Source organism: Capra hircus, chromosome 21 (assembly GCF_001704415.2).
Source record: "Capra hircus breed San Clemente chromosome 21, ASM170441v1, whole genome shotgun sequence".
Taxonomy (NCBI): Eukaryota; Metazoa; Chordata; class Mammalia; order Artiodactyla; family Bovidae; genus Capra; species Capra hircus.
Genome location: NC_030828.1, coordinates 27,405,321 through 27,425,068, shown reverse-complemented (window position 1 = coordinate 27,425,068; position 19,748 = coordinate 27,405,321). Strand labels below are relative to the sequence as shown.

At 44.8% G+C, this 19,748-nt stretch overlaps 1 pseudogene; it reads right to left on the bottom strand.

Annotated features, from left to right (window-relative positions):
- On the bottom strand, positions 18,942-19,455 carry LOC106503357 (annotated as a pseudogene).

Here is a 19,748-nt window from a genome sequence, read left to right as displayed (position 1 = left end):
ATGTTACAAATTTCTCTGGGCACATGATGGTCAGGATCCAGGGGAGATCCAGGAATTTCTTATTATGCAGCCCAGTGTCTTGTAAAGACAGACAGGAAGTGGCCTGATTTCAGCATCCCAGGCTTCCAGCATGAGACAGCCACACTGGAAGCCTTCTGGAAAAGTATACACTTTATCAGAATAAAAATATATTGTTGAAATTGCAAGCATACTAGTTATCATTTGCAAACCTAAAATATTCTTAGAAGCTTGGCATTCTGATCATTGCAGTTGTCATTGGGTCCTTTGTATTCAGATTTTCTGGGTAGAAACAAGCCATCATTTCAACTTAGTTTCTTCTAATTATGTTATTAATTCTTACATGAATGAAAGGTCACAGATTAAAAAAAAGTAAGAATTTTTTTGTATTTTCAATACGAAAAAGTATTGAATTTGCAAACACTAGTGACTCAAAGAGCCCATAAGCTTCATGTCCTTTGTCTTCTAATAGTTTCATTTGTTTCCTGAAGAAACCTGAACAAAGAGGCCTCCTGATTTTTTTTGCTTCTCTGTTCAAACTGAGCTAAAATGAAATTGATATTCATATCAAAAAGTAACAGTTTTTGAGTTTTGAGATGTCATACCAGGGTAACAGAGGCTGGAGAAAATGGAACACTCCTATGCTACTGGTAAGCAAACCACATTCTTAAAATAAAGCTTTGGATGTTGGTTCAAGTACGTGCCAGAATGTAGTCTGAAGTGTTATTCTTTCAGTCGTATCTCTTTGTGACCCCATGGACTGTAGCCCGCCAGGCTCCTCTGTCCATGGGATTCTCCAGGCAGGAATACTGGAGTGGGTTGCCATTTCCTTCTCTAGGGGATCTTCCCGACTCAAGGATAGAGCCTGGGTCTCCTGCATTGCCAGAAGATTCTTTACTGTCTGAACCAGTAGAGAAGCCCAGAATATTGTACAGACCCAAATTAAAACTGTCTAAAGCTTTCTTTGGCAGGGTCACCACCTTTGGGCATGATGATATCCTGTAGTCGTCTGGCAGTTCCCCACAACAGCAACCTTAAAGGTTTCGCTTTCGAGTACTTAATATTCACCAAAATTGCTGGGCTCTAAATGACACTTGATGTCAAGAAGGTTCCAGAGCTAAAGAGTAAAAGATGCAAAAATGGTCAAACTGTCAGAAGAAAATATCAAGAGGTAAATACAATCTATTAGAACGGCAATGGCACCCCACTCCTGTACTCTTGCCTGGAAAATCCCATGGATAGAGGAGCCTGGTGGGCTGTAATCCATGGAGTCGCTAAGAGTTGGACACGACTGAGCGACGACTTCCCTTTCACTTTTCACTTTCATGCATTGGAGAAGGAAATGGCAACCCACTCCAGTGTTCTTGCCTGGAGAATCCCAGGGACGGGGGAGCCTGATGGGCTTCCGTCTATGGGGTCGCACAGAGTCGGACACGACTGAAGTGACTTAGCAGCAGATTTTCTTAAGAAAGCACAGGAAAAGGTTCTCAATTACGTGAATAATTAGACACAGGACAATCAAAATGACAACGATGTATGGCCATAAAGAAGTCCAAAATACCACCTTCAAAAAACTAAGAACGCGAGAGTAGGGTGAAGAAAAAAGACCCTTAGATAGTGCTGGTGAATATTTATTGGTAACTGTTGCTATGAGGACATACTTAGATGTGCATTTTAATGGTTGAGATAGACGAACCATATAATCTGGCAGTCCAACTGCTGAGAGTGTATGTGGAGAAAATCAGATTTTGGAAAACCCACGCACACAAGTATGCACCACAGCAGATTGCAGAATAGCTCAGATATGGAAGTAGGCAAACATACATGGACAGACGAATGGATAAAGAAAAAGGAATACATGCAAAGAAATATGGCTCTGACTTTAAAAATTGAGATAATGTCAACTGCAGGGACACAGATAAATCTAGAGGTAATATAATTAGGTAAAGTCAGTTAGATGGAGAGAGAGTTATTATATGATATCATGTATAGGCAGGAAAGAGGTACTCATTACGTGCATGTGTGTGTGCTAAGTTGCTTCAGTACTATGAGCTTACTGATGTGAAATAAATAGTCTTAGGCAACAAAGTTATAGTCACCAAAGGGGAATGGTGGGAATAAGGCATAAATTAGGAGGAAGGAATTAAATTATACCCACAAATACAGAAAAAATAAATGATCAATACTTGAGAAAGGGTGTTGGACTAAACACACTCTAATAACCTACATGTTAAAAAAAAAAAAAAAACCCAAAAGATGAATAGATACAGAAGTAAGTATAACTGAACAAGATTTTGTACACCTACAACAAACACAACCTTGTAAGTCATTTTTACTCCAATTAAAAAATACGTATTACTAGGAGAAACAAAAGTATTAAAGAGACACAAGCTTCAGGTGGCTTCTTCTCATGTACTCCACTCTAGTTTACAACTGGGTTCTAAGGCTACAACTCAAGCCTTGGATACCATAGTAACAAGACTTGGGCGTGAAGGCATTCCTCTGCCTTGTGCCCATTTTTCAAAACAGCAACCTAAAAATATTGCTCTAAGTTACTTCATATTCACAAGCAGTGCTGGGGTCTAAATGATACATAAACTTAAAAAATTTTCAAGGGAATCCCATCAAAACAAGTTAAAAATTGGCAGACTCTCAAGAAAAATACTTTCAACAATAAATTCTCATCACGCTGTTTAAAAAAAAATTGCCAAAGTGCTGAACATCATGATTTATAAGAGGCATGAGAATCAAGAGCACAGTGAGGGATCATTTTGCACCAGTGTGAAAGGCCATCTTGAACATTTTGCAGAAAGGAAACGGTGAAAATGCACAGAGAATAGGGAATCCATTTATGCTGCTCATAGCATGTAAAAGATAAAAACAGTATAGAGATGCAAATGGAACTGCCTTAAAGAAATAAGGGAGCTTTTCTGGTGGCTCAGACAGTAAAGAATCTACCTGCAATGCAGGAGACCTGGGTTCGATCCCTGGGTCAGGAAGATCCCCTGGAGAAGAAAATGGCAATCCACTCCAGTATTCTTACTGGAGAATTCCATGGACAGAGGAGCCTGGCTGGCTACAATCCATAGGTAGGGTCACAAAGAGTCAAACACAACTGAGTGACTAACACACTTAAAGATATAAGATTTTTCAGAAGTACTCCAAGGAATATTTGAGAAGACAACGTTTTGAAACACATGTGCAACCAAACATTCACTGGATGACACTTTGCAATAGCCCCGAAATGGAAATAAACATATTGTTTATGGGGAGATAAACGAATAAAGAAAAAGAGATCCGTGAACACAATGGAACATGACTCTACCAGAAGAAAAAGAAATAATGTGATTTTCAGGAGCACTGATAAAACTAGGGATGATCAAACAATGTGAAGAAAACCAGAAAAAGATATATATCTTTAGATATCATATATGCTGGAATTGATAAACACACAACAATTTATTCACTGAGAAACATGAAGACTTGGCAACCTAGAAAACAATCTTCTGATTATTAAGGAGAAAGCAAGTGGAAAGGGATGAAATAAAAGGTTCAGTTCAGTTTAGTCGCTCAGTTGTGTCCGACTCTTTGCGACCCCATGAATCTCAGCATGCCAGGCCTCCCTGTCCATCACCAACTCCGGGAGTTCACCCAAACTCATATTAGACTAAACAAATATAATCATTCCATGTAAAAAAGGTAATCATCAAAGACCTAGGTATAACAAAGGATCTCTGTGAACACATTGTAATGAACTCCACATGAAAAAATGCAAATCTGAATACATGTGTATATATATACACACATATATGTATATGTAAAACTGAAAACACATTTGGTTCACCTGCCACACACAGCACATTGTGTATCAGTGTTACTACAATATGGAATAAAGATTAATTTAATTTAATTAATTTAAAGATTAATTTAATTAGAAAGCTAGGGAAGAACACACAAGCTTTTGGGTGTTTGCTCAGGTACATTCCACATTAAATTACAGTCCTGAATGAAAACTCTCTTAAAGCTTTCATTTCCAGGGTAACCACAATTGGGCATTAGAAAATCATGCAGCTTCATGGCCATTCCCAGCAACAGCAACCTTAAGTTTTCCTTATGAGCACCTTGTTGTTGTTCAGTTGCTAACCTGTATTCAACTCATTGCAACCCCATAGCCAGGCATCCCTGTCCTTCACTATCTCCCAGAGTTTGCTCAGACTCATGTCCACTGAGTTGGTGATGCTGTCTAACCATCTCTTCCACTGTTGCCCCCTTCTCCTTTTGCCTTCAATTTTTCCCAGCATCGGGGTCTTTTAAATGACTCAGCTCTTCACATCAGGTGACCAAAGTAATGAAGCTTCAGCTTCAGCAACAGTCCTGTCAGCGAATATTCAGGGTTGATTTCCTTCAGGATTAACTGGTTTGATCTCCTTGCTGTCCAGGGGACTCTCAAGAGTCTTCTCCAGCACCACAGTTCGAAAGCATCAATTCTTCAGTGCTCTGCCTTCTTTACTGTCCAGCTCTCACATCCATACATGACTACTGGAAAGTTGTCAGAGCTTTTCTTCCAAGGAGCAAGTGTCTTTTCATTTCATGCCTGCAGTCACCATGATCTTAGTATTTTTTAATATTGAGTTCAAAGCCGGCTGTTTCACTTTCCTCCTTCACCCTCATCAAGAGGCTCTTTAATTCCTCTTCGCTTTATGCCATTAGAATGGTATCATCTGCACGTCTGTGGCTGTTGATATTTCTCCTGGCAATCTTGATTCTAGCTTGTAACTCATCCAGCTGGGCATTGCTCATGATTTGCTCAGCATATAGGTTAAAATAAACAGGGTAACAGCAGACATCCCTGTGTACTCCTTTCTCAATCCTGAACCAATCAGTTGTTCCATACAGGGTTCTAACTGTTGCTTCTTGACCCGCATACGGTTTCTCAGGAGACAGGTAAGGTGCTCTGGTATTCTCATCTCTTTAAGAATTTTCCATAGTTTGTTACGATGTACACAGTCAAAGGCTTTAGCATAGTCAATGAAACAAAAGTAGGTGTTTTTTTCTGGAATTCCCTTGCTTTCTCTCTGATCCAGCGAAGGTTGGCAATTTGATATCTTGTTCCTCTGCCTTTCCTAATTCCAGCTTGATTGTCTGGAAGTTCTTGGTTCACATACTGCTGAAGCCTAGCGGAGGATTTTGAACATAACCTTACTAGCATGGAAGGTGACTGCAATTGTCCAGTGGGTTTGAACATTCCTTAATACTACCCTTCTTGGGGACTGGGATGAGGATTGACCTTTTCCAGTCCTGTGGCCACTGCTGGATTTTCCAAATTTCCTGAAATTTTGAGTGCAGTACTTTAACAGCATCATCTATCAGGATTTTAGATAACTCTGCTGGAATTCCATCCCCTCCACTAGCTTTATTGGCAGCAGTGCTTCCTAAGGCCCACTTGACTTCACACTCCAGGATGTCTGGCTCTGAATGAGAGACTACACCATCCCATCATGGTTATCCAGGTCACTGAGATCTTTTTTGTACAGTTCTTCAGTGTATTCTATCTATCTCTTCTTGATCTCTTCTGCTTTTATTAGGTCATTATCAATTCTGTCCTTTATTGTGCCCATCTTTGGATGAAATGTTCCTTTGACATTTCTAATTTTCTATGTCTACCAACTTAAAAAAAATCACTTATCTGTGTACCCACTAGATTAGGCACCAACTTTGCCATGAAACTTCCTATTCATACTCCAGCACTAGCCCCCAACATAAGGAAATCATGAACATGCACCGCTGCAGAAGAACAGAAATTCTGAGGTCAAGACTCCTTATCCTTAAACAGTTTGCTCTAAAAAAAACTCTCCGTAACATCCTTAGGAAGCCCTTGGTCCCAGATACGTGGCCCTGAGGCTGTCAGCTGTCCTCTATGCCTTCATCCTGCCCCCACTTCCACATAGCAGACACACTGTACTCAACCACCCCATTTCAGAACAGGAGTAATTTATTTCTATGGATATGATTTTAATAATATTCAATAAGTATTCAGTAATCAAAGCTTTCTCTAAATCAGGAAAAAAGAATCCAAAGTAATCAGCAAATATTTTGTGTGTATATATATGTATATACACACATATAATTTTAAAAATCTCTTTCCATAATTTAGTTCTGACTTCTAAGTGATGCAAGCAGTGAAGGACTCGATGTTGAAGCACCCTGTGGTAAGGTTTTTTCAGGGCAATGAGATTCTTGTAGATTATTCATCATGCTTATTCCAATTCCACAAGGACTCCACCACAGTCACTGGGATGGAGAAAGATCAGTAGTTTTCTATGTGCTATTTTGGCCTCTTCACTTAGAATACGAATCTTCTTTTCTTTCAAATCCATCATAGCTTCATTTATATTATCTGCCTTCAGAAAAGGAAATAAACAAGAACACTTCTGAGATCACAAAATAACACCAAATTATGGTATCATAAGACTTAGAAAAAACTTTGCAAACTCATGTGTCTAACTCCTCTGCTTTTGGGCAGAACGAGTCTTTAACCATCACAAAAATCAGCTTAATACTTCTAGAGACCACATAAGAGGTTGCTAAATTTTCCTAGGTGAGAAACCACAATGCTGAAGAATTTTCTCCATTAGTAAACATTTCTCCTTAGGACCTAAATGATGTCTGCTCCACTCCATAGCATGTTCCTGTGGCAGCACTATTGATGATTCTTCACAAATTATTCTTTCTAAGAGCCCTGGGTTCCTCATTTACAAGAGGGAGATGAGGCCCGCCATATAAATGGCCAAGAGATCAAAATGAGATAACAGATAAGAAGTTCTTAGCACAATTTACAGAAGGTACTCAACAAATATGAGTGCGTCCCTAATCTCCAAACCTCCCTTCTGCTCAACTGTCTGATTATTACTTTTATTTTGGCTGTGCAGTGCAGCATGTGGGATCCTAGTTCCCTGACTAGGGAACTGTGAGAATTTCTAGGGAGTTACTGGACTGCAAGGAGATCCAACCAGTCCATTCTGAAGGAGATCAACCCTGGGATTTCTTTGGAAGGAATGATGCTAAAGCTAAAACTCCAGTACTTTGGCCACCTCATGCGAAGAGTTGACTCATTGGAAAAGACTCTGATGCTGGGAGGGATTGGGGGCAAGAGGAGAAGGGGACAACAGAGGATGAGATGGCTGGATGGCATCACTGACTCGATGGATGTGAGTCTGAGTGAACTGCGGGAGTTGGTGATGGACAGGGAGGCCTGGTGTGCTGCGATTCATGGGGTCACAAAGAGTCGGACATGACTGAGCGACTGAACTGAACTGAACTGAGCATGAGGGTGGGTTTGGAAAACCCTAAATTTGCAGATGGTATCGCAGGAGGATGGTCTTCTGGAGGACTGTGTGTCTTCTAAACCTGAATTTTGTTCTTGTTGTTCAACCACTCAGTCATGTCCAACTGTTTGCAACCCCATGAACTGGAGCATGCCAGACTTCTCTGTCCTTCACTATCTCCCAGTACTTGCTCTAACTCATGTCCTTTGAGTCAGTGATGCCATCCAGCCATCTCATCCTCTGTTGCCCCCTTCTCCTCCTGTCCTCAATCTTTCCCAGCATCAGGGTATTTTCCAATGAGCCAACTCTTCGCATGAGGTGGCCAAAGTACTGGAGCTTCAGCTTCAGCATGAGTCCTTCCAATGAATATTCAGGGTTGATTTCCTTTAAGATTGACTGGGATTGATCTCCTTTCAGTCCAATGGACTCTCCAGAGTCTTCTCCAGCACCATAATTTGAAAGCATCAATTCTTTATTGATGGCTGACTTTGCAGCCAGCCATCTGACTACAGTCTAACAGGCATCATATTAATTAAAGTTTACATATATATGCATGCATACTAAGTCACTTCAGTCACGTCTGACTCTTTTTGACCCTGTGGACTATAGCCTTCCAGGCTCCTCAGTCCATGGGATTCTCCAGACAAGAGTACTGGAGTAGGTTGCCACGTACACCTGTACATATATGTGTGTGTGTACACATATATACACACACATACATTGTGTGTATGTACAGGTGCACATGATGTCTACTGTATGCATTATTTGTGTTTCCTTTTATATTTAAGACATCTTAGCAATTTTTCCATGTCAGTATATACAGGTAAACAACTTTTAACCTACCACATAGTATCCTAAACAATTATTTTATAGAAATACAAAAGGTGACCTAGTCATTCCCATACTAATAATCCTTTGGGTTATAAGAAGGGAAATGGGCTCTTATCAATGATTAGGTGATAAACTATGCTTCCCTGGTATTGCCTGTTGAACAAGAGTTTGGTGCAAGTTTGTGGACAACATTCCACTGGCATCTGAGGCCACATGCACACAGCAGGGACTGGCGGAGACAGAAAAAATATACTAGAGTGAAATTAAGAGATCTGGTGTACAGCTTCAGATATTCTAACAAACCTGAGTTAAAGAAAAAGGGACCAGATGGAATAACAGTGGAAATATTTGAAGAGATACTCAATAATTCTATATAATCAAAGAGAGATATGAATTCTCAAAGTAAAAAATGCACTTTAGAATGAAGCAGAATAAAGACAAATCAATACCAATACACATAGTAGAGAAAGAGTAACATTAGTAATACAAAGAATATCTTAAGAGCTCTGCAAGGCAGGAACAGAGGCACAGACATAGAGAATGGGTTTGCGGACACAGGTGGGGGAGGGGAGGATGAGAAGAATTCAGAAAGTAGCATTGACATATACACACTACAATAGCCAGTGGGAAGCTGCTGTATAACACAACGAGCTCAGCTCTGTGCTCTGTGATGACCTAGAGGGGTGGGACAGGTGTGGAGGGTCACAGGGAGGCTCAAGAGGGAAGGGATATATATATGCCTACAACTGATTCACACTGTTGTACAGCAGAGATTAACACAGCACTGTAAAAGCAATTACATTCCAATAAAAAAGAGAAAAAACCTATATTTAAAGCAAACATTTTCCCAATTGCTGATGAAAAAATACAGCTTGAGCTTGTTGTTGTTCAGTCACTCAGTCATGTCCAATGTTTGCGACCCCATGGACTGCAGCACGCCCATCTTCCCCGTTCTTCACTATCTCCTGGAGTTTACTCACACTCATGTCCTTTGAGTCAGGGATGCCATCCAACCAACTCATCCTCTGTCACCCCCTTCTCCTCCTGCCTTCAATCTTTCCCAGCATCAGGGTCCTTTCCAATGAGTCAGTTCTTCACATCAGGTGGTCAAAGTATTGCAGCTTCAGCTTCAACATCAGTACTTCCAATGAATATTCAGGGTTGATTTCCTTTAGGACTGACTGGTTTGATCTCCTTGCAGTCCAAGGGACTCTCAAGAGTCTTCTCCAGCACCACAGTTTCAATTCTTCAGTGCTCAGCCTTCTTTATGGCCCAACACTCTCATCCGTATATGACTGAGGGATAGCTTGAGCAGGCCGAATCAAATCTTTGTGTATCCCTTCATGTTGTTCATATGTGTACCTGATCTCAAGACCATCTTCAATAAGCTTACTTGTATGTGCTGCATAACAGTTGTTGTTCATTCACTCAGTAGTGTTCGATTCTTTGCGACCCCATGGACTGGAGCACACCAGACTTCCCTGTCCTCACCATCTCCTGGAGTTTGCTCAAACTCATGCCTATTGAGTTGGTGATGCCGTCCAACCAACTCGTCCTCTGTCGTCCCCTTCTCCTCCTGCCTTCAATCTTTCCCAGCATCAGGGTCTTTTCCAATGAGTTCGATCTTCGCATTAGGTGGCCAAAGTATTGGAGATTTGGCTTCAGCTTCAGCATCAGTCTTTCCAAGGAATATTCAAGGTTGATTTCCTTTAGGATTGACTGGTTTGATATCCTTGATGTCCAAAGGACTCTCAAGAGCCTTCTCCAGGACCACAATTCAAAAGCATCAATTCTTCAGGGCTCAAACTTCTTTATGGTCCAACTCACATCCATGCATGACCACTGGTAAAACCATAGCTTTGACTATATGAGCCTTTGTAGGCAAAGTGATGTCTCTGCTTTTTAATATGCTGTCTAGGTTTATCACTGCTTTTCTTCCAAGGAGCTAGAAATTTCATGGCTGTGGTCACTGTTCTCAGTGATTTTGGAGCCCAAGAAAATAAAGTCTCTCACTGTTTCCATTATTTTCCCATCTATTTTCCATGAAGTGATGGAACCAGATGCCAAGATCTTCGTTTTCTGAATGTTGAGTTTTAAGCCAGCTTTTTCACTCTCCTCTTTCACTTTCATCAAGAGGCTCTTTAATTCCTCTTCACTTTCTGCCAGAAGGGTGGTGTCATCTGCATATGTGATGTTATTGATATTTCTCCTGGCAATCTTGATTCCAGCTTCTGCTTCATCCAGTCTGGCATTTCGCATGATGTACTCTGCATATAAGTTAAATAAGCAGGGTGACAATATATATCCTCAATGTACTCCTTCCCAATTTGGAACCAGTCCATTGTTACATGTCCGGTTCTAACTGTTGCCTCTTGACCTTCATACAGGTTTTTTAAGAGGCAGGTAAGGTGTTCCCATCTCTTTAAGAATTGTCCAGCTTGCTGTGATCCACACAGTCAAAGGCTTTAGTGTAGTCAATGGAGCAGAAGTAGATGTTTTTCTGGAATTCTTTTGCTTTTTCTATGATTCAACCAATGTTGGCAATTTGATATCTGGTTCCTCTGATTTTTCTGAATCCAGTGTGTACATCTGGAAGTTCTTGGTTGACATACTGTTGAAGCCTAGCTTGAAGGATTTTGAGCATTACCTTGCTAGTATGTGAAATGAGTACAATTGTATGGTAGTTTGAACATTCTTTGGCATTGCCCTCCTTTGGGATTGGAATGAAAACAGACCTTTTCCAGTCCTGTGGCCACTGCTGAGTTTTCCATATTTTCTAGCATATTGAGTGTAGCACTTTAATAGTATCATCTTTAGGATTTGAAATGGCTCAGCTGGAATTCTATCACCTCCACTAACTTTGTTTGTAGTGATGCTTTCTAAGGCCCACTTGACTTCACACTCTAGGATGTGTGGATCTAGGTGAGTGATCACATCATTGTGGTTAGCTGGGTTATGAAGATCTTTCGTGTATAATTCATCTATGTATTCTTGCCACTTCTCCTTAATATCTTCTACCATTTCTGTCCTTCTTTGTCCCTATCTTTGCACGAAGTGCTCCCTTGGTATCTCTAATTTTCTTGAAGAGATCTCTAGTCTTTCCCATTCTATTGTTTTCCTCTATTTCTTTGCATTGTTCACTTAAAAAGTTTTTCTTATCTCTCCTTGCTATTCTCTGGAACTCTAAATTCAGATAGATATATCTTTCCTTTTCTCCTTTGCCTTTTGCTTCTCTTCTTTTCTCAGCTATTTTTAAGACCTCCTCAGACAACCATTTTGTCTTTTTGCATTTCTTTTTCTTGGGGATGGTTTTGATACCTGCCTCCTGTACAACGTTATGAACCTCTGTCCATAGTTCTTCTGGCACTCTATCAGATCTAATCCCTTGATTCTATTTGTCACTTCCATTGTATAATCATAGGGGATTTGATTTTGGTCATACCTGAATGGCCCAGTGGTTTTCCTTACATTCGTCAATTTAAGCCTGAATTTTGCAATAAGAAGTTCATGATCTGAGCCACAGTCAGCTCCCAGTCTTATTTTTGCTGTCTGTTTTGAGTTTCTCCATCTTTGGCTACAAAGAATATAATCAATCTGATTTTGGGATTGACCATCTAGTGATGTCGACGTGTAGAGTCATCTCTTGTGTTGTTGGAAGAGGGTGTTTGTTACATACATATACATTATACTTACACTTACTTATAAATAAATAACATTATTTTTAAGATTTTTTTTTTAAGGAAGATGGCTGTTAAGGAAAGAGGTTCTCACCAGACACCTAATCTGCTTGCACCTTGACCTTGGACTTAACAGCCTCCAGACCTGAGAGAAATAAATGCATGCTGTTTCCAAGTCCCCTGGTTTATGATACTCTGGTTTAGCAGCCTGAAAGGACTAAGAACTCCTTTCACGAATGTTACTGCTCGGGCTGGAACCTAATTTTTCTGGCAGGAAGAGGACCATCACGTGCGGTAACTCTCATCAAGGTGCCAGATACACAGTGGAGAAACAGTACCTCCAGGACTGCCGCCTGCCTTGTGTTGGGTGCCTCTGAGAAATGGAAGAGATCCCCCTTCTGGGGGACGCAGTTTGGGCTTGGTCGGGGGAACCCAGGCTGGCTGGACATCAGTGCCTCACACTATCCCATCCCCACCCCAACACCTAAGCATGGGGCTGCAGCACGCAGTGACCACGGGCGACACAAGGCCTCAGGTCCATGTAAAAGGGCAGCTTCTCCCCAAAGCTTCCGCAGCCTCTGGAGCAACATTTCCTCTAAATCCCTTGGACCTCTCATCACCATGCAACCACATCTCATGATAAATAGCCAGGGTTGTTTCCAGAGACGCAGGGTGCGGCTTCTGCTGATTTTCCTTGGGAGAACCCATCTGGTGCTCACATTTTCATCTCACAGCTGGGGTGGGGGGGCTTGACAGCAGGTGACACAGTGTCCAAAATGGGCATGGTTGGAGGCCCACATGGATGTGGGGTCCTGGCATCTTAGAGGAAGATGCTATTCAACCCTTTGCGCCCTCTCCACGGCACAGCAGCCAGGCACACCTCAAAATAAAATGCCGGCAGGGTTACCTCTGACTTTCACAGCCAACACAGAGAGCCGGGACACATCTCTCATTAAGTAACTCCAGTGAGGGGGTTTTGGCGCCACCCACTGGAAATCCTGCCGGCCACCACTGGGTGGGGAGAAGCGAGTGAAATGTGTGAACTGAAATATGCTAATGTGGCAGGGACCCCCGAACCTGTCCTTCATGGAGCCCTGAGAGCAGAACCCTATCTGGTAGCCCAGGCTGGACACAAAACACCAGGAGCAGGGACCGCTGTTGAGGGCAAAGGCAACTTACCTGTGAGAAAAATACACTCATTTGAATAAATTTGTTAGGCCTTCCCAGGTGGTGCTAGAGGTAAAGAACCCACCTGCCAAAGCAAGAGACATAAGAGATGAGAGTTCAGTCCTTGGGTGGGGAAGATCCCCTGGAGGAGGACATGACAACTCACTCCTGTATTCTTGCTTAGAGAATCCCATGGACAAAGGAGCCTGGGGGCTACAGTCCCTGGGGTCCATGGTGTCCCAAAGTTGGACACAACTGAGCTGACAGACACACACAGGAGGAAGAAGTAGCTGCGGTGGCCAGAGAACCCCAGAAGCACTAGAGACCTGGCTCTGGTGGGAGTGGTCTGGGTCTGAGCCCTTCTGAGGAAGACACTGGGATGGGTGAGTCTTCAGCAGAGCATAACCATTCACAGTCAGAGATCCAGAGGCTCTTGGAGTCAAGGTCAGGGACATGGGTCTCCTAGCCGGCACCTGGGGCTGCTTTGAGGGGAAGCTTGAGACCCAAAGACTAAGAGGGAGGGGTCGGGGTGGGGCAGGGCTGCACCAGCGGTCAAAATGGGCAACGGAGGCAGAATCTGAGGTCATCTGCAAGTGTTCGGGCTGATGAAGAAGAGGACTGACCAAGGAGGGTAAACAGGCAACGCCCCCATCAGCAACCTCCCTACAAGCTGATGTGGTGCCGCCCCGCCCAGCACTGTCCTGAGCCACAGACCCTCGTCCAAACTCTAGCTCAGGCTCTCTGACCTATCCAGCCTGGCTGCACCCAGCACAGGGCAAGTGGCCAGCAGAGGGGCAGACCCGACATTTGCATCAGTACCAAGGACAGCGCATGGCCAGCTCAGTCACCATTCCTGAAGAGGACCGTCTGTTTGCTGCTGGAACCAACCAGAGGGACCCAACAAGCCCAGATCCAGGCATCCGTGCACTCCAGCAGTCTGGGCCTGGGCTTGGTCTCAAGTGGAGAGACCAGCTTCTCTGCTGTGAAGGCTGACGGTGGTCCTGGCAGGGTCTGGAGTCCACTCTCGGTCCTGGGGCACCCTCCTGTGCCACACCCCTTTCTCAGCCTTTCTGAGCTGTGCTGAGTTCTCCTGAGTTGTCCATGGCATGCGCTAATGCAGGGCTGGGAGCTATTCTTGGTTAGCTTCCTATCACCACAGGGCTGTGTCTTTTTCAGTCACTGATTAGCACTGACCACGATCTGAGTGCTTTGGTGTACAAACCCCGTGACTGCCTCTGCCATGCTGTTCCATTTCTAAATCTCATGCTCGGCAATGTGGTCTTTCTCCCTGAACAGAAGCTGTTGCAATATATTCTCCTATGGAGCCCTGCACTTCCTGGGGAATGTCATGAGAATAACGGATCCTCTGGGATGTGTCTCAAGTTCCTGGAATATGTAGGGGATGGTGATGGTGTTCAGGGATGCAAGATGCAGGGGGGCCAGCACCGTGCCCCAGTCCCCCACCCACCTCTCTGTTCCCTGAAATCTGCCCTGGACACACACTGCTGACACATCCGTGCTGTTTGAGCCAAAGCAGTGCAATTCCAGCTCCACACACGGCAGGCACCCTCTTCCTTGGCACCTGTTCTTATAGACGCTGCCCACTCACCCCCTGGTGCTCCCACTCAGGAGCCTCTGCCCTGGCCATCCACCTGAGATGCTCAGGGCCTTCCCGATGTCCTGCCCTTCAGCCCCCTCTAGGCTCCGAGCCCCCTGATGGCCCAGCTCTGTCCTTCTCTCGTCACTATCCTCAAGTCAGGTCCTTCACTTCTACCTGTTCTCCTGGCCCTGTCACAACCACAGACCCTGCTGCACACTGAGGACACCCACAACCTCTATGTTCAGCCTGCCTGATTGGTGGATTCCCCAAAGCCCCCCTCCAAGTCCCAGGCCTCCCCGTTTATCACTCACAAGGTGCCGGGGTCCAGCCCCAGTGGATCCAGGGAATTCGAAGCAGGGACGGCATTGGCAAGGAGAGACTTATATATTTATTAATATAGAAATATAAGAGTAGATTAGGAAGAAATAGTATAGTAGGAAATTTAGGTGGAGAAAAAGAGGCTGAATAACTTGGTTTACGGGGAAAACCAATAAAGTTCCAGACAAGGAGCTTGCACCATCTACGTTAGGCCACAGTGCCCACTTGAATATCGAAGTGTGCCCCACCTTAGGCTCCCTTTCGCATGGGTCTTAGCAGCCAGGGCAAGTAAGTAGACATGGTGAGCCTCCCCGCTCCAGATGGGAATTCAGCCGAAAAAGGGGAGAAAAGAATGACATGGGGAAGCCCAGCATCAGTGCAAGACTCCAAAAACTTTATTTTTCAAAATCAGCTTTGTTATGCCCAAGGTCCCAATCCCCAGAACTGAGAGAACAAGACATCCACAGCAATGCAAACGCAAAAAGGGAATTTATTGCTAGCTCAAGCCAGGGCCCAAGTTGCCCCGAGCCCTGAATTGCAGCAGTATTTATAGGGTTAAGACAAAGACAGGGAGTTGGCAGGGGCGGATTGGTTGCAAGGCTTCCTTAGCATCTGCTAATTGGCTAGATTTTCGCGCGCGCCGGCTTTCTGGGCGGGAGGGGAGGGGGGTGTTTCGTCCTTGTCCTGATAAGCTTGAACCAGGCTACAGGGAGTATACTGATTGGTCGAGTCCTGGCGCCAGCGGAGGATGATCTCATCTCCTCCTTGGCAATAACTCAGCCCCTCTGTAAAGGAGACTTAGGCCTACTTTGGCCCCCTGAAGCCTGTCATGGCGCCTGTTTGGTCCTAACAAGCTTATATACCCCAAGTTGTACAAAAAGAAATAGTGGAATATGCAGAGTTATGCAGGGGCAGCAGTCCTGACCCTCATTGAGACAAACAAGGCTTTCTTTTTGCATACCCTCCCGTATACAAAAGGTCTCAGGTGGTTTACATTATCTTCTGGCCAAGAGGCCTATTAACATTTTTATGGCTCTCTTCCTGGATAATTGTCCAGAAAACTCCTTTTCCCTAGAAGTGTTTTTTCTTTACTCTGCATCACCCTCAAAGTACAAAATAAAGTTACATTCCTGTAGAACAAAGGTGCAGTGTGTTATAACAAAGAAAGTACTTAACTCAAAGATCTATTGCTGCTAATACCAGGTCTACTACCTGTTTTTCTATATACCAACTATATCTAAAAATAAAAGATATGAAAATTTGGCAGCAAGTATTAGCTCAACAAATGAAACCTTTAATCAGTCCTATTCTAATGATTTTGACTCCTCGGAAGCCCCTACATTCCTAGGATGTTTTAAGCTTCCTGTGCCTCCCGCAGTCGGGAGGCCTCAAACAATCACATGCGCAGCTGTACAAGTCCTGCAGGCAGGCTAGAAAGCCATCAGAGGGGTTTTTGGATTGAAACACTTGTATTATGCCCAGGAGACTTATAATCTAAAAGCTCTAATTTTTTCCAGAAAAAGGTGGGGGAGGGGAGACAGCCCCCTGTTAATGTCAGAAGAGTAGGTGGAAAGCATAACACAGTAAAGCAGGCAGATTCTGGTCTTGGAGGGTGGACGCTCAGGAAATTCCAGGGGGAACCCCTGAAGCCGATCACGTCCTTGCGTTTTGTCAGGCTTCCTTCCACATGACCTTGTCATGGGCGGGATTCCTCACTCCGGCCCCCGGCAACAAGGGAACCTGTCCCCAGGAAGCCTGCCTGGGACTCATGGGCTGGGCAGGGGCCTCCACTAAGCACCCAGCCCTACCCAGATGGACGGGGAGTTTCTCCCTCTAGAATGAGGTTCTCCATGCAAGCTCAAGTCACTTTCATCTCTGCACCCCAGGGCTTAGCATGTGACAAGGCCAACTTTCTTGGGCCACATGGAGGGCTTGCAGATGCAGCCAGGCCAGGAGATTGGGGTGGTGTTAGTGGGAGAGTGAGCTCTGAAGGAAGGCAAGTTACATTTGGAAACTCCGGAGCCACCATCCTCGTAAGGAGCGGGGTTCCCCCACACCTGCTAATGCAACAGCAGTTTTTTACAGCCCGAAGCCCCTAGTGCACACATAACTGCCTTGAATCACAGGAACACCCCGAAAGTGAAGTCAACTTATGCTTAACAATCTTTTGAAAAACCAAAAGACATCAAAGGGAACTTCCAGAAATCTAACAGTGAGTCAATAGGACTTACTGCCCAAACACAAGCCTCTCACAAACTAAACTTCTCAAATTTATGAACTCTTCTGGGGAAAAAAATAATATTCATGAAGGCTTTAAAAAATACGAAAGCACATATATGAAATGGAATATTACTCAGCCATAAAAAGTGATGGAATTGGGTCATTTGTAGAGATGTGGATGGACTTACAGTCTTTCATACAGAGTGAAGTCAGAAAGAGAAAAATAAATATTGTATATTAATGCATATGTATGGAACCTAGAAAAATGGTACAGATGAACCTATTTGCAGGGCAGGAGTAGAGACACAGATGTAGAGAACAGACATGTGGGCACAGTGGGAAGGGGAAGGTGGGACAAATTGAGAGAGTAGCATTGAGGCACGTATGCTACCCTGGGAAGGTGCTGTATAGCACGGGGAGCTCAGCTCCATGGTCTGTGAAGACCTAGAGGGGTGGGATGGTGGGATGGGAGGTTCAAGACTGAGGGGGATACATGTATACATACAGCAGATTCACTTTATTGTTCAGCAGAAACTAAGACAACATTGTAAAGCAACTATACCCCAATAAAAAAAATATGAAAGCAGTTCATTCTCATTTGTCCACAGAATTAGTCAAATAGAAGTTCCTTCAGACACATACAATAATCATATCTTCTTTTTATACACATGTAAGTTTTATTTTGAAAAGCAGCTTTTCAAAAGTGGTTTATTACAATACACACTTACTTTGCTATAATTAAGAAAAAGTACACTTACACTTAAATCTACTGGCCTCATTAGCATGCATTTCCTCTCTAAGACTGTCAAACTTCCAAATAATTATTTGCAAACTGGTTTACAGCGAACTGCCAATCACACCAAGGCCCCCAGGCTTTCAGAGAAGTGTTATCAGATTCAACCGCCCCTGTGTGTTATGCCCAGAGTCCGAGTCCCCAAAACTGAGAGAATAAGACGTCCACAGCAATGCAAAAGCATAAAGGGGTTTATTACTAGCTCGAGCCAGAGCCCAGGTTTCATCCAGCACAGTGGAATCCGACAAAGGCCCCGAGCTCTGAATCACATATACTTTTATACAGACGGTTCTTCGTTTCTGTAACAGCATACCTGATTGGTTAAACCTTACGCGCACGGGACTTTTAAACCCAGCATCCCTATCTGGATTGGCTCAGGTCTGGCGTGGGCGGGGGGGCTACGGGGATTTTTTTGATTGGTCTAGCTACACTGCCTGCGGGCCTGCCCCTTAGAGCCTGTCATGGCTTCAGTTTGGTCCTAACACTGTGAAATGCACTCAGTCGCTGCCCCTTGCTGCTGGGCTGCCCCAACCACTGGCTGCAGCTGTCTGCACTTGCCAGCAGTACCAGATCCCTGTGACTCACTGAAACCACCTGGGGAGGGACAACAGTCTCAGGTACCACCCCTACCCGAGCAAATCCAGAGCAAGCAGGGAAAGGACCCAAGCTCTGCTGGGGAGCTGGGTGTCTGCTGGGAGCCCTGGCTGCCAATCAGCCTCAACAAGATTGCCTCAGCATTTACTACAAGCATCCAATGGGTGAACAGGAGTGGCCAGGAAGTCCGTGCATAATTGAACACGTGGAGCGCTGGCTCGAGTTCTGATCTGTGAGCTGCAGAGACACCTTTGCTCTCGTCCCCTCCCTCCGCTTCCCCAGGGCCAACCAGAATCTTACCTCCTCTTGGGGCCACTTAGGCCTCTCCTCCAGGGTCCTGCTCTTGGTCTTGAAGCTCCTCTGGGCATTGGCAGGGTGCTTGGCCTCAGGAGGGAGGTTCAGCAACTTGGGACTGCCTTTGTGTCTGCTGGGGCTGTGGCCAAACTTGGCAAGTAGGCAGACCTCTGGGGAGTCACTGGCCCTGGCTCCGTCCACTCCTCTACCACCTCCTGGCACTCATCCATCTCCAGGTGGCGTGTGTCGTGAGCCAGGTAGCCCTGCCTATTGCAGTCCGTCCCCTGCAGGTAGCCGTTGTCCTTGGGGCAGTAGCGGATGTAACAGGTGATGCCCTCCTCCTCTTCGGGCAGCCCCTCGTCATAGTCCTCCTCCTCCGAGGTGTTGTTTACTCTAGTTGGCACTGAAGTACCCATCAGGGCCGCTCTTCTGGGCAGGCAACGGCCTCTCAGGCCACAGGGCCGCTAGCTCCAGTCCAGTGGGCGCGTACTCTCCCAGGGCTAGATCCTCTGCGTCCTTGCTCTTGGGCTCTGGGCCTGGCCTCGCCCTGTGGTCCAGCAGGCTGCTCACTGTGCTCTGACGCTTCCGGTGGGGCCATGGTGGGGCTCATACGGCCATCGTCACCAGGCGGCAGCCACTGCAGGGAGGAAGGACGACAGGAGAGTCAGAACCTGGCCCAAGGAGCATGCCCAGGAGATGTGACTCGTGTTCACTCAGATGACAGGACACCCCACCTCAGCTGACTCTGGTGTCAGGACCATTGCAAGCCCTGCCAAAGAGACATGAGGGCACCAGGGCTGGAGGAGGAAAAGGGGATCCTGGCGACTCCCCAGGACACCTGCTGCTTCCCCTCAATTCCCTGCTCATTCATGACTTCTCTTTTATTTAATTGGCATACAGTTAATTAATCA